This window comes from Musa acuminata, chromosome BXJ1-6 (assembly GCF_036884655.1).
Source record: "Musa acuminata AAA Group cultivar baxijiao chromosome BXJ1-6, Cavendish_Baxijiao_AAA, whole genome shotgun sequence".
NCBI classification, from domain to species: Eukaryota; Viridiplantae; Streptophyta; class Magnoliopsida; order Zingiberales; family Musaceae; genus Musa; species Musa acuminata.
This window is the reverse complement of record NC_088332.1, coordinates 20,154,964-20,171,835: the sequence shown is the minus strand read 5'-3', so window position 1 is coordinate 20,171,835 and position 16,872 is coordinate 20,154,964.

Here is a 16,872-nt window from a genome sequence, read left to right as displayed (position 1 = left end):
GCCCCTATGGGGGGGTTTCGCCCACGGGAGCAGCGGCGGCAGGCGTCGCTGCCCTGCGGTGCCTCACCCCGCGGGAGAAGCGGCCACAGGCACCTCTGCCCGCGGGCTGCCAGCTCCACAGGACGCAAGCCTGCTGCAAGCAGGCCGCCGGCCGGTTGTTGCAGACGCAGCCCCTGTGCTGCCTGCCTACGGCTGCGCTGCACGCACATAGATCAAGGGCAGCAACTGTTGTTGCCCATTCTCGCTTTTGCATTAACGATTTTGACGTCAAAAGTTTTTCCTAAATACAACACACGCAGTTCAAAATCAATCATTCGCACGAACAACCTGGCTCTGATACCACTATTGAGAAATCTTGGGGGACGACATCAGATGCGTAGCAGAAGAACAAGAAAACAAAATCCCTGATTCCCAAAGAGATGTTCGTCATTGCGCGAAGATTGGTGCGTAAAATCCGCGAAACTTAAAACTGCGTATAGAGTAGATTGTGTTACCTAGGGAGATCGTATATCCCTATTTCCTTGCAGATCCTTAGGAGAGGGTGAAGGAGGTCAAGCGTCCTCCTCTCTAGCGATGATCCATACAGCAGGGCTGCGACGACGCTCCTCAAAACTCCTGGCCTACTCTGAGGTGGAGAGGGAGAGGAGAATAGGAGAGGCAAGCAAAGGCTCTAGCCTATGAGGCTCTGAATCTCTCCTATTTATAGAGGTCCCCTGTCAAACCCTAATGGGTCCTCCCCTAGTGGGTATTGGATCTGCATCTAATAAGACAAGGGCTCCGTCGGATATCTCATATTCGAACCTCTACTCATCGCAATGCCTACCATATGTGTGTGACCTTCTAGGCCCAATATCGAGCTGGTCGTGAGTCATACCTATCAGAACTCCTTCTAACTCAGTGAATTATTATCTCTGTAATAATTCACTTGACTCATCGACTACAGACGTATTAGGCCACTACGCCGTAGTCCCTAGACGATACAGGGGAATCCAATCCATTGGACTTGTCTGTCCTCAGTTACCGTGTACCTATAGTCCCTCATCCATCTAATATCCCTAAGACCGTATATCGAGCATGGTGCTGTCAAACCTATACAGTTTCTACTCGAGTCTCGCTCTAATGGATTCTCTCGGAGAACTCTTTCTCTCTGAACCCGAATAACCCTGGCCAGGGATTTTTCTGAGCAAGAACACATGGGATATTCCTCTCACGACGCCGAGAGTGGATGATCCTCTATCGACACTCAATAGCCCTCGTAAGGTCGACTACCACTCCCAATGACCAACTGTACTAGATCTGAGACAACCAAATCTATAAGTCTGGTATCAAAGAGTGGAGCACTCATACAGGACATCCTTGGTATCTCAAGTCTAAAGACCAGATATACCACTAGGACTACGAAATCACTATCTAACAATAAGGCATCATCAACCATCCAGCATTCTATAAGCGGATCAATTAGTGAAGTCATTCTCCAATGAGCACCTGTACTGTATCCCTAGTGTCCCTACATGAGCAGCTATGAGACCAGCTGAATCCATCATATGGACGGGTATACAGCACACCAGTCTGTCTGGTTATCACGATATCCCTCTCAAGTAACCTATGACCAGGATTATTTAGGATATGTGTTTAAAAGTGAATCGATCTCATTATCGTGATCTCATCACGATCCGATTCCCATTGCACAAATCCAAGGACATCACAATATATATATATATATATATATATATATATATATATATATATATATATATATATATATATATATATATATATATATATGTAATAGTTATAAAGTGATATATGCCAAAATATAATAAGCAAAAAAGATTTTGTATCAAGTCACACGTGCCATCACTCACGTGATTGGCTTGCTGGGTACCTATGACTAGCAGGTGGCCTCAACGGAAGAGGAATCGGGAGTGGATGTAGGTCATGATGACCGAACCACTATAAAATCTGGTTTGTATTTCTTTTGAGCAATTTACTTTAACTGTAAACTACCTTACTTGCTATACTCTTCTATATACTTTCAAAGTTTTAGTATTTCCGATATCGGTATTTATCGAACGTACAAAAATTTTGAAACCGATGTAATTTTTACCGCCGCATTAATTTACCCCCTAACCCCCCCCCCCCCCCCCCCCCCAATGTCGACTCGTTCCTAACAATTCAGTCTTTCATGTGTCATGTTTAAAGCTCAATCTGGGATAAAACGAGACAACCCAAAGCCATCTACCAAATATGACTACCCAATGAGAACTCTAGACTCAATCGAGTGCCATTATTGATCGACGGATCGTGACTCAACGACGATGACCCACTATTGAAGTGCTAATATAGTGGGTGAACTTACCAGCAGAAGATGCCACTTGGGAGAACTATGATGACTTAAAGATCAAATTCCCAGAATTCATAGATTGTTAGCCTCGAGGACAAGGTTGATTTGAAGATAGCGGATCTGTTATGACTTTAGCTAGGAGAGTCCTAATTGAGTTTCATTAAAAAGGATATTCATGTGAAACCTACATAGCCGGCCCCTATTAAAGAGATGAAGAGGCCGGCTAAGGTTAGGATTAGTTTGGAGAATGCTTCTTAGAGAAGCATTAGGAGTTGGTTAGAATTAGGAGTCTTGAGTAGGAGTCACATTAGGAGTTGGGGTTTATAAGCCCTATAAATAGTCATATATTCATCCTCTTTTCACAAGAATAGATGAATCATTTTAGCAGCTTTTGAGCAACAACCTAAAGGAAGGAACCCCTATAGAGTTCCACGGAGGCCGATCCCCTAAAGAGATCAACCCCAAGCTTAGAATCCACAAGGGTTCTAATATGTACCATCGCTTGCTAACTGACACTAGGCGTTACCACCACCCAGTCTAATAGTACCATTGCCTAACAAAACCTCTGTGACTAGGCTCTTCTGGTACCACCACCTGATAAGACAGTACCACTAGCTTAGACCTCCTGAGAGATTGAGCCTCAAGTGGTTCCATCGCCCACCCTGGGTGGTGCCACCACCTAGCAAGGCTCCAAGTGGTCGAGTGGGCCTTCCATCCAGCTCAACTTAGTCCTGTTTTAGGCCCAGTTGGCCCCTAATTGAGTTAGTGGGATTACCTCCCAATCCTAACCCTAATTATATGCTAACTTTGATTTTTAAGGCATACACCAAAAGTTTGATAAGTCTAGATTTCTTCCGGTGAGCTTCCGGCGATCTTTCGGCAGACTTCCGACGATTTCTTAGCAATCTTCCAGCGGACTCCAAGCAAGCTCTTGGACTTCGTGATGATCTTCTTGGTGAGTACTGACGAGCTTCTTTGGTAAGCTCCTTGACTTCTCACCAATTTCGGTGGCACTTCTGACGAACCTCTGGACTTCCGATGAACTCTCAAACTCCCAATAAATTCTCGATCTTGACTCTAGCATTTCGATTTGATTTATGTCTTAATCACTTTCATAGTTAATCCTACACACTTTCCTTAATATATAGATTGGATCAAACAATTTACCAATTGATTTCATCATCACAATATGAGATTCAACAATCTCCTCCTTTTTTATGATGATAATTAATTGATGATGGATTTCATATTAACTCCCCCTATCTATATGCCATACTTGAGAAAAGACACTCTTGAATTCAAGGTCTTTGAATTCAAGCATCAAACCGATAAGTTATATGCATTTAAACTTATTAACATGCATATCATGATACCAATCATGTTTTACCATTTTAAAGTATGATTCCACGTATTTATCATAATAAAATTGATGTCATCGCATGACATCCATTTTCAAGTCCAATATCGAATGATAATTTTCAAGTAGGATATAAATTTTAAATATGAAATTTATTAAGATTCAAATTTTAATTTTGATAAAAGATGACAATTCATCAATCTAAGGCATGATACACCAAATCTTGTTGGAGTATATAGAATCCATCTAAAAAATCATAGCTGCTTACCACTTCCCGAAGTCTATACTTATAATAGACTCTTCGTAGATCTGAGGATCAATATACTCTCAACATCCTCTTTTTTAATATATCTTATATATCTCCCAGGAGGATGAGATACTCTGCCAAACTTATGTAAAGTCAGAACCTATATACTAGGTACTTGAACAGACTCGGGTTGTAGAGTGGTGCTTGAGCTAGGTTCTCTAATCTCACTTAACTCTATCATGCTCCCACTATCTTTACTAATAATGTATTCCTTCTCAAGGAATATTGCTCTCTTAGCTATAAAGACCTTTTGGTCCTTGGGATAATAGAAATAATATTCACAAGTTTCCTTGGGGTATCCCACGAAGTTACACCGCTCCGTCTTGAATTATAACTTATCGGGGTTGTGTCTTTTAACATGGGTAGAGCAGCCCCAAATCTTAACAACCTTAAGATTAGACTTTTTTCCTTTCTATATCTCATATGGTATATACATTACCAACTTAGTTGGAACATTATACAAAAGGTCAACTGCGGTCTCTAAGGCGTATCCATAGAATGAGATAGGTAGGTCGCCGAAACTCATTATAGACCTCACTATGTCTAATAGTGTACGATTACTCCTTTCAAATACACCATTGAGCTGAGAAATACGAGGAGGTGTCCATTGTGATAGAATCTCATGGGCCTTAAGGAATTGGGTGAACTTTGTATTGAATCTTGGATTTTGATAATGAAATCAATTGGTGAATTAATGATCTAATCCATAAGTTGAGATAAGTGATGCAGGACTAACTACAATTGTGAGAAAGGCAAAGAAGAATCGAATGTTGAGCTAGAGTTAATGATCGAGTATCAAGCCAGATGAATTAGGGAATATATCGAAGGATCGGACGATGCAATGAAAGCTCATTGGAAGTTCACTAAGAGTTCACCAAAAACTCATCAGAAGATCGTCGGGAGTTTGTGATAAGACCCTAAGGTCTTATTGTAAAAGAAGGAAGATAAAAGGGGATGATCACTTCGAGGGGATCGGCCTCCTTGATCGCTTCGAGGGGATCGGCTTCCTTGATAACTTCGAGGAGATTGACCTCCTAGGGTTTGTCCACATGTTGGAATAATATTTTATTGATTGATTGATTTCCGAAAAGAAAGGGTTACATCACTATTTATAGAGTTCCACCTAGAGTTCACTAGGGCTTGGACTCTTAATAATAAATAAATATTAAATAAACCTCTATCCGACTTTAAGTAAACTAAACAAACTCAATAAATATTATTCAAAATCTTAAAAAATAAATGGAACCTAAGGGATCCTAACAATTCCTCCCTCTTCAAATCAACCTTGTCCTCAAGGCTGAGTAGCATCAAACTCAGGGAGTATTTCGGCACTTCAGTCATAGGTTATCTACAATGCATCACAACCCGTTGATCAAGTATGGTTTCCACTTTTTGATAGTGTAACCAATAGGTCTATCTTTCAGTATAGTAACCATTGCAAGAAACTTCTGGCCCTATATAATCAATTTTATTTTTGAACATTTGCTATCACAAGTTAAAATCCATCCATCAATGATCTTTACTTTGAATCTATCACAGCCTTCAATGTGGCGGGCTAATCGGTCAATAGTCTCACTATCCATAAAATTATTAGTGCTATAGGTATCAATCAAAACTATAACATGCTGATGTTCCAGAGTTCCACTAATTTCCATAGTTTGCGGGTTAGAGTATGATAAGACCCTAAAGTCTTATCGTCACCCTGATACCAAATGATAAGACCCTAAAGTCTTATTGTAGAAATGAAGAAGAGAAAGAGGATGATCATTTCGAGGGGATCGACCTCCTTGATCGCTTCGAGGGGATCGGCCTCCTAGGGTTTATCAAAAGACAGAATAGTATTTTTCATAGATAACTGAAAAGAAGCAGTTATATCTCTATTTATAGAGTTCCACCTAGAATCCATACTCTAATAATAAATAAATATTAAATAAACCTCTACTTGACTCTAACTAAACCAAACCGACTCAATAAACAACTGGACTAAACAGACTCAATAAACATTATTCAAAAGCTCAGAAAAAGGGTCTTAACAGTTCCTCCCTCTTCAAATCAGCCTTGTCCTCAAGGCTTAGCAGCATCAATCTCGGGGAGCTTCTCTTTTAGCACTTCAATCATAGGCTATCTGCAACGCATCACAACCCGTTGATCAAGTAAGTATGGTCTCCACTTTTTGATAGTGTAAGCAATAGGTCGATCTTTTACTATAGTAATCATTGCAAGAAACTCCTAGACTTTGCTATCACAAGTTAAAATCCATCCATTAGTAATTTTTACTTCGAATCTGTCACAGCCTTCAATGCGGTAAGTGTTAGGATCGAGAGCACTAAGAGGGGGGGGGGGTGAATTAGTGCAGCGGATATCTTTCAGCGATTAAAAATGAAAGCTGCGTTCGTTCGATAAAAACGATTTCAATGTAAAAGCCGATTTTAAGATTACTTAAGATTAAGCGCAGTTTTACTTCTAAACGCAGTTTACGTCTAAACACAATTTACGTTTAAATGCAGTTTGCGTCTAAACGCAGTTTTACGTCTAAACGCAGATTTACGTCTAAACGCAGATTTACATCTAAACGCAGATTTACGTCTAAACTCAGTTTACGTCTAAAACGCAGTTTTACGTTTAAACGTAGTTTGCGTCTAAATGCAGTTTGGGCAGTTTTACGTCTAAACGCAATTTTAAAGAGATCTGAACTTAGAAACTCGTTCGTAAAAGCGCAGAAGACAGTTTTGCAGAATCAAGGCGTAAACGTAAACTGCAATGTAAATATCGTACGAAAACACTGGTTTATGTCTGAAAGCAGATTCGGACAGATCAGCACTTAGAAACTTGTTCGTGAAGGCGCAGAAGACAGTTTTGCAGAATCAAAACGTAAACGTAAACTGTAATGTACGAAAACACCGATTTACGTCTGAATGCAGATTCGGAAAGAACAGCACATAGAACTTGTTCGTAAAAGCGCAGAGAGCAGTAGTTATGAAGGAGGTTTGCAGTAATGATAAAGTGCTCAAAATAAACGCAAACCAGAGATTTAGAGTGGTTCGGTCAGTCTTGACCTACTCCACTTTTGGCTTCCTCCACCGACGAGGTCACCGACGTCAACTAGAGGCCTTCCTTCAATAGGCGAAGGCCAACTGCCCTTTTACAGTTTCTCTCCTTTTGACAGGCTTAGGAGACAACCTTTACAGACCTTTCTCTCCTCACTTTACAACTCAAACCTTGAAGAACAGAAGGAGGAGACTTAAAGGCTTTACAACACTTTTGAGCTCTTAGAATCACAGAAAAGATCAAGATTTCGGTATAGGTCTGTATCTTTTCAGTGCTGAATGGGTGGGGTATTTATAGGCCCCAACCCAATTCAAATTTGGAGCTCAAAACGATCAAATCCCGGAATTCCGGGATCAGGCGGTTGCACCTCTTGACTGGAGAGGTTGCACCGCCTAGCAGAGCTCGAAGACTGAGCCCAGGCGGTTGCACCTCTCTGTCAGGGGCGGTTGCACCTCCTGAGTCTGGCTCGGAGACTGAGCCCCAGGCGGTGCTACCTCTTGACTGAGGCGGTTGCACCTCTCTGCCAGAGCTCGAAGACCGAGCTCAGGCGGTGCCACCTCTCTGTCAGGGAGGTTGCACCGCCCAGTCTTGCTCGAAGACTGAGCTCAGGCGGTGCCACCTCCTGGCTGGGGAGGTTGCACCGCCCAGTCTCGTTGGGAGACTTAGCCCAGGCGGTGCCACCTCCTGGCCTAGGCGGTTGCACCTCCTGGTGCAATCAGGGTCCGAATGGTTAGCTCCATTCGGCCCAATTTCAGTCTTTAAGGGGCCCAATTGCCCCAAGATTAAGCTAATGGGATCACCTCCCATTTTCCAACTTAATCAACGTGCTAACTACGATTAGATCTAAGATAATTTCTGCAGCTTTGCTTCGGTGCGTCAATCGCTTCTTCCAGCGAGTTTCCGGCGAACTTCCGTCGATCATCCGATGAACCCTCGGTGATGCTCCTGCGGACTTCCGGCAAACTCTTGGACTTTACGACGATCCACTTGGCGAGTTCCGACGAGCTTTGCGTGGCAAGCTTCTGGACTTCTCGGATCTGTTCTCGCAGAACCTCCGACGACCGTCCGAACTTCCGTCGAACTCTCGAACTCCCAACGTGATCATGAACTTGACTCCGGCGCAACTCCTACTGCTTGTCTTTCTTTCATCGTAGTTAATCCTGCACACTCAAAACAAAAACTTCGATCGAGACAATTAATCCTAAGCAATTAACCAAGTTGTCCGGCATGTCATTGGTCCCTCGACGCTTCGTCCGATTTTTCGGCGCATCGTCCTTTCCTGCAGCCTATTGCCCAATCGGCCAGTTGACTCCGTAAGTCCGATATCCTTGGCACAATACCCGCTCTTCTTGGCCCGATGCCCGAGTCCACGGCCCGAAGCCTTCTGTCGATACGTCGACCGATCCACCGGCCCGACGTCCAATCTTCTGACATGTTCCTCCGGCACAACATGATTTTCCTGCTTTAATTGTCTCATCCTGATCAAAGCATCCTGCGTCACTCAAAACGCAGATTAAATCATAAACATATATCAAGTAGTTTCATAATCAAAATACGAGATTCAACAGTAAGCTAATCGGGCTGCAACTTTTCTGTCCATAAAATTATTAGTGCTGCACGTATCAATCAACATAGTGACAGGCTAATGCTTCAAAGTTCCTCTGATTTTCATAATTTGTGGGTTAGCATAGCTAGCCAATGCATGTAGTGTTTGTGTGATAGCTTCAATATCTTCATCAGTTTCCACACTTTCATAATCGGAGTCCAACTCTTCTGCTTTCGGTTCCTCTCCAATTGGTTCAATCATCAGAAGTTGCCCTTGTTTACATCGCTGCTCCATACTCCATTTTTCATCATAGTACAAATCCCTTGCTGATCTTTTCTTGCTAATTTTTTTCTCATATAGATTTGCAAATGAGATCGTAGCTATCATAGTGCGGGGTTGACGAGCCTTAACTTCACATCGGATCTCTGGAATAAGCCCTTCAATAAATGTATCCAGAAGTGGTCGGTCCGACCAATCTCTAGCTTGATTTGACAATCTTTTAAACTTACTATGATATTCTAATATTGTAGAAGTCTGACGAATTTTGGCGAGCTGGCAATCAATATTCTCATATTCGGATGGGCCAAAGCAAACAAGAAGCCCTCTTTTGAACTGCTCCCATGAAGGAACTCCGTGGAAAGTTTCATACCAATCGTACCACTGGAGTGCATCTCCCTTGAGCTAGATTGAGGCCACTTCTACCTTGGATTCTTCTGGGGTTCTGTCAAAACAGAAAAAAAATTTCTGCCTTAGAGATCCAATTGGTCGGATCTCCATCTTTCCATCTCGGAAATTCCATCTTCATGTGTGAGTAATTTGTGTCACAATCTTGGGGCCCTTTTCCTGTATTTTCAAATCTGTGCAACGTAGAACTTCAGCCCCCATTTTGTTGAAATTTGCTAAGGTTCTCCAGTAGGCTCTTTTTGAAATCATTAAGTGTTTCTTACAGTCGGTTCTCAATTCTGATTTCCAATGCTTCCATTTGTGCTTTCACCGAGTTATCAGTGGCCATTGCATAAGACTGCAAATCTGTAATCTCAACTTCTGTTTTTGTTATCGGTCAAGGGCATCAATACTGTCGATGCGAAGTTGCCGAGGAGGTGGACGCCGAGGGCAGTGCTGCGGTCGCTGCGTTGGAGGAAGAGTAGCTGCCCTGTTTCTATCGCTGTGTGGGGTGAGAGTGCCAGGGTTGGAAGGCCACTGCGTTGATGTGGCTACAGCTGGGGGCAGCGTCGCCAAGGGCCTGTCGCTATGGTGGTTGTGATGGTGAGGATGGAAGGTAGCGTTGCTCTGTCTCTACCGCACTATGGAAGGAAGCATTGGTGACGCAGAGGAATCACATGCGGTTGAGGACACGACGGTGCCGTTGAAGTTGTCACGCCCCTCAAAATATCGATAAAGATTAAAATTCAAGAAAACAAATCAATTCAGGATCCAAACTAACATTTGAGGTCACTAAGAAAACATTCAGATCAAAATTTCACCTCTACAATCTACAAATTTATAAACCCTGTGCAGTTCATAAACATACAACACATCGCTCGATAATTCATAAAATCTGAACCCAACTCACCAAAATAATAACCACAACATAAATTCACAAATTTGGGAGTCTATACAATCACAAAACCAACATTTACCATAAGTTCATATCGTTACACGAATTAAACTTAATATTCCAGAATCTTAAACATGAGAGGTCCTTTAAACTTATACAAAATCCACAAGTTTAGATTCATCGTCAACATTTCATTAGATGTAGCGTGTGCTTATACAACAAAAACATATATACTAATAAAGATCTGCCCAAAATCTTTTAGCTTTACACTGCCTCAGCCCAATTTTAACATTTAAGCAAACGACAAGCTATCCTGAAAAATTTATACAACAATGGGGTGAGCATATAAAGCTCAGCAAGTGACTAACATATCCATGTCAAAAGAGGACAATTTCCAAAGAGATAAAGTTTCAAAATGCAAGGCAAAATATAAGAATTCATAGACGTAATATCATTTGGTGCAGAATCACAATTGTCATTTCAATCAAACATATTTGGTTCATAACAGATGGGGCATAGAGTAATTGGAGCATATCAGCAATGAATGAAACATTTTGGAGCATATCAATAATAAATGAAACATTTTAGAGCTTATCAATGGCATATGAAATGTTCCGGAGCATATCAAAAGCGTATGGAACATTTCGAAGCATATCAACAATGAATGAAACATTTCGGAGCATATAAATAACAAATGAAATGTTTCGGAGTCTATCAGTGGCGTATGAAATGTTCCGGAGCATATCAACAGTGTATGGAATATTTCGGAGCATATCAATAACAAATACCAAACAGAAGCTCAAACGTTGTCTTTGACGTTGCATTCATATCATTCTTATCCAAAGCATGTACAGAAACACAAAACCAAAGCTCTGGATATCATATCAAACATACAGAAAGTGTAGTGGGACCACAGACAGAATGTGATTCATCCATTTCTGGATGACCACTAGACAGAAGTCTCCCACGTCTGGGAGCTCCATCCACCCACGTCTAGGTGAAGTCAGAGGGGGCCGGCAGAGCATCGCAGGCTCTATGCATAACTCCCTTTACCATTTCTGGCAAAGGTTCACATTATCCCACAACACCAGAGTAGAAAAGGCAGTATGAACAATATATAGCATATATCGGAAGCACACGCGGAACAACAAAATGTACATGTGTCTTTACGAGTCAATACGATGCAAGCAACAATCTCTCACAAATGTATTCAGATTTGGAATGAAATGAAAGCATGAGTATACACGGATTCCAAGCAATCATATATAGCTCAATCCAAATAAGAAGGTTAGATGAATTCAATATCCAAAGGAATGAAACTAGAGTAGGCACATATCGAAAGCAAATGCTGAACAATGGGATATACATGTGCCTATATGTGTCAATGCGATATAGCTTAAACGTTACACAAAATGTTTCAAGAATATAAGTAATTTACAAACAAGAGCAAACCAGAATTCAAGCACTAATATAAGCCTCAATTGAGTGAAGGGGGCTGAATGGAATCTATTTCCAAACGAATGAAACAGAATACGCGAAATCGACTAAAGCTCGATTTCTGACAGAATTCAAGAGGCACATTGAACAAATACTTCAGATTATCAATTATGCTCCAATACCCTTAAGAAAGCTACTATTGAAAGATATATCAATCTATTTTCTGATGAAATAAGTTTCATATGAATCAAGGTTTCCAACAAGGAGTTACCATTGATTTGTGAACAAAGGTCAAAAACTAAATCACTATTTTACAGAATTCATAGGGCGGAATCAACAGATAGCAGAATAGGCATTTGAATTCCAAATTTTTCAATCTATATATCAAAAGAAAGGTTTACAAGTCTAGTTTCAAATGAAATCAGTTTGGTACAAATCAGAATTTATAACATGGATTTATAGGCATTTTAGTATCCAAAGGTCAGAAATTTTGATCCCTATTTTGCAGCATCCATAGGATCATTTGAAATAGACGTTTGGGTAAGTATTCGGAGTCCAAAATTTTCAAAATCAGTGTCAAAAGAAAGGTATAAGAGTCTACTTTCAAATGAATAAGGTCCTGCATAAATCCATATTTGGTACTAAAAATTATAGCTGAAACAATGTATAGGGGTCAGTTTACCAAAAAATTTCAGATCCATGATTTTTGTATCTAACAAGAGAAATATCAGATTCTAGGCTGAAATCTTTCGAATAATTCAGAATAAATATGAGATCAAAGGCTAATAATTCTGTAGGATGGGGTTAGAATACTTGCCTTTTAGAATTATGTCCCTAAATGAGAAAATTTGAGCAAGAAACCTCAAAGCCCCAAATTTTTTTTTTCTTCTTCTTCCCCCTTTTTCTTCTCTTCTTCTTTCTTTCTTTCTCCTGTTCTTCCACGTAGCTGCCTTCTCTAGTTCCTTATGAACGAAGGCAGAGAGGCTTAAACGGTGGGATTTGTAATTTTATGTATTTTACAATTTAGTCCTTGTATTATTATATTTACGATTAGGTCCTTAGTGTTTACATAGAGGTCCTCAATAAATTTTTTTTTTTGAACAAATCTCCCAAATCTTATGAATAAGTTCTTAGATTCATACTTTGGCTCTTTTATCAAATTTTAAAATAGATACCTACATTACAACTAGAAGCTTATATGAAAAATTCAGAAATGAAGGATTTTACACTCTCCCCCCCCTTAAAAGAAAATTTTAGTCCTCTAAATTTTTCATACCTCTATCGATGAAAAGATGGGGATAAACCTTTTTCATTTCCTCCTCTAGCTCCCAGGTTGTTTCCTCTCCAGAATGATGTCTCCAAATTACTTGAACTAGAGGGATGACCCGATTCCTTAGGATCTTTTCTTTCTTATCAACAATCTAAGTGGGCTCTTCCACATAAGATAAATCTTTATCGGTCTCCATCAGCTCATACTTAATGATATGAGAATGATCAAATATATACTTTCTAATCATCGAAACATGGAATATATTATGGATATGGCACAACGATGGTGGCAAGACAATCTTGTAAGCGACATAACCAACCCTCTCAAGGACCTCAAAAGGTCCAATAAATCTTAGGCTTAATTTTCCTTTCTTCCCAAACCTTATAATGCCTTTGGAAGGGGAAACCTTTAAGAACACAAAATCTCCAACTTTGAACTCAATATCTCGTCTTCTATTGTCAGCATAACTCTTTTGACGACTTTGAGCAGTTTTTAACCTTTTCCTTATAACTTGAATTTTCTCGATAGTTTCTTGTACTTTGTCTGGTGCTAACAATTTTTTGTCACCAATTTCCTCCCAGCATATAGGTGTTATGCACTTTCGCCCATATAAAGCTTCATATGGAGCCATCTGAATACTTGAATGACAACTATTATTATAAGTGAACTCAATAAGTGAAATATCTTTATCCCATTCACCTTTCCAATCCATAACATAGGCTCTAAGTAAATCCTCAAGTGTTTGAATTGTTCTTTCTGATTGACCATCAGTCTGAGGATGATATGTAGTACTAAACTTGACTTTAGTGCCCATAGATTCCTGTAATCTTCTCCAGAATCTAGAGAGAAATCTGGAGTCTCGATCAGAGATGATCTCCTTTGGAATACCATGAAGTCTTACTATTTTATTGACATATAAATCTGCAAGTCTATCAAGCGAATAAGTCATATTAATCGGTAGGAAATGTGCAGATTTTGTTAACCTATAAATGATAACCCAAATAGCATCATGCTTTCTAGAGGTTCTGGGTAGTCCTGAAACAAAATCCATGGTAACACATTCCCATTTTCATTCAGGAATATCTAAAGGTTGTAACAACCCTCTAGGTCTTTGGTGTTCTACTTTGATTTGCTGACAAGTCAAACATTTTGAAACATACATTGCAATTTCCTTCTTCATGCCTTCCCACCAATAATGACTTCGGAGATCTCTATACATCTTAGTGCTCCCAGGATGCATGGTGTACTTTGAAGTATGACTTTCCTTTAGGATTTGGTTCTTGATATCTGGTTCATTTGGTACACATACTCTATCCCCAAATCTCAATAGGCCATCCTTTATTACTTGAAAGTTTGGCTTCAATTCCTTTTCTACTTCATTTCTCAAGTAGATTAAACGTGGATCTCGTAATTGTCCTTCCTTAATTTGTTGAATAAGATCAGATTGCACCTAAATGGAGGCCATCAATATCATTGAGTCTTACTCTTTCCTCATAGCATTCAAATCAAAATTTTCTTCTAATAACTTCCATTGCTTCACGACTAGACTAGCCATAAAACATGTAGATTTTCTACTAAGTGCATCAGCTACCATATTGGCTTTACCCGGGTGATAACGGTTGGCACAATCATAATCCTTTAAAAGTTCTATCCATCTTCGTTGCCTCATGTTTAAGTCTTTCTGAGTGAAAATATATTTCAAACTCTTGTGATCAGTAAAAATTTCAAATTGCCAACCATACAAATAATGTCTCTAAATCTTTAGAGCAAAAACAATTGCTGCCAATTCCAAATCATGAGTTGGATAATTCAGTTCATAACTTTTTAGTTGTCTAGAAGCATAAGCAATCACTCTCCCTTCCTAAATCAAAACACATCCGAGGCCCATTCTTGAAGCATCAATATAAACTACAAATCCCTCACTACCACATGGAATAGTGAGAATAGGAGCACTAGTCAATCTTCTTTTCAACTCTTGAAAACTTTGCTCACAATTATTACCCCATACAAATTTGACATTCTTTTTAGTGAGTTTGGTGAGAGGTTGAGCGATTTGAGAAAATCCCTCCACAAATCTCCTGTAATAACCTGCCATGCCCAAGAAGCTTCTAACTTCTGTTACATTTGTTGGTACTTCCCATTCAACTATAGCTTCTATTTTCTTTGGATCAACAGATATACCCTTCCCTGAAATCACATAGCCTAAGAAAGTAACTTCATTCAACCAAAATTCACATTTGCTGAACTTTGCATACAACTTCTTTTCTCTTAATATGGACAATACATTTCTCAAGTGTTCCTTATGCTCCTGATTACTCCTTGAATACACCAATATGTCATCAATAAATACAATTACACAGATATCCAAGAGCGGTTGAAATATCCTATTCATTAGTTCCATAAAAGCTGCAGGGGCATTTGTCAAATCAAAAGGCATCACCAAGAATTCATAATGACCATATCGAGTTCTGAAAGCTGTTTTTGAAATATCCTCCTCCTTGATCTTCAACTGATAGTAACCTGACCTCAGGTCAATCTTAGAGAATACTTGTGCACCCTGCAGTTGATCAAACAAATCATCAATACTGGGTATGGGATACTTGTTTTTGATGGTCACCTGATTCAACTGTCTATAATCAATACAAAGCCTCAATGTTGCATCCATCTTTCTAACTAACACCAGAGCACCCCATGATGAAATATTAAGCCAAATAAAACCCTCATTTAATAGTTCTTGTAGTTGCTTTTCCAATTCCACTTACTCAAATGATGTCATTCTGTAGAGATGCTTAGATTTTAGGATTGTCCCAAGGACCAAATCAAAAGCAAAGTCACATTTGAAGGTAATCCAAGCAAATCATCTTGGGATACATTAGGCAAGGAGATAAATCATGTCCAATACTAAGATCGGCTGATCAAATATGCAAAAAGTGATCATTTGTTATATACCAATCCATACTGGTATGATAGGAAGATAGCCAATCCATACCCGGTATAATATCAAAACTCCAAATCTCTAGGAGAAATAAATCAGTAAAAGTTCAAGTTCTCCAATAAAATCAGACAAGAGGACCAGATTCAAATTCGTTATCAAAGAATCTCCAATGATTGTATTTACATATCACATAATGTAGTGGTCTAGGTTGAATGCCCAAGTGATAAGCAAAATATTACGAATCAAATCATAGATGGGACCCATGGTCAAACAAATATTTGCATTCATTCATAAACATGAATAATACCTTCGACCACTAATTCAGAAGTTTCAGAATCATATTCAGTGATAGCATATACTCTGACATGGGCTGATGATTCAGGAGGCAATGACTCTTTCTTCTTGTTCAAAGGGCAGTCTTTAATTTTATGATCCAACTTTCTACAAGCAAAATAGACTCCAGTCACCCGAAAACACAAACTTGTTTCATAATTTAACTTGCAATTCATAATTTAATTTTATGATCCAACTTTCTACAAACAAAATAGACTCCAGCCCAATCTTAACATTTAAGCAAGCGACAAGCTATCCTGAAAAATTTATACAACAACGGGGTGAGCATATAAAGCTCAGCAAGTGACTAACATATCCATGTCAAAAGAGGACAATTTCCAAAGAGATAAAGTTTCAAAATGCAAGGCAGAATATAAAAATTCATAGACGTAATATCATTTGGTGCAGAATCACAATTGTCATTTCAATCAAACATATTTGGTTCATAACAGATGGGGCATAGAGTAATTGGAGCATATCAACAATGAATGAAACATTTTGGAGCATATCAATAATAAATGAAACATTTCAGAGCTTATCAATGGCATATGAAATGTTCCGGAGCATATCAACGGCATATGGAACATTTCAAAGCATATCAACAATGAATGAAACATTTCGGAGCATATAAATAACAAATGAAATGTTTCGGAGTCTATCAGTGGCGTATGAAATGTTCCGGAGCATATCAACGGTTTATGGAACATTTCGGAGCATATCAATAACAAATACCAAAC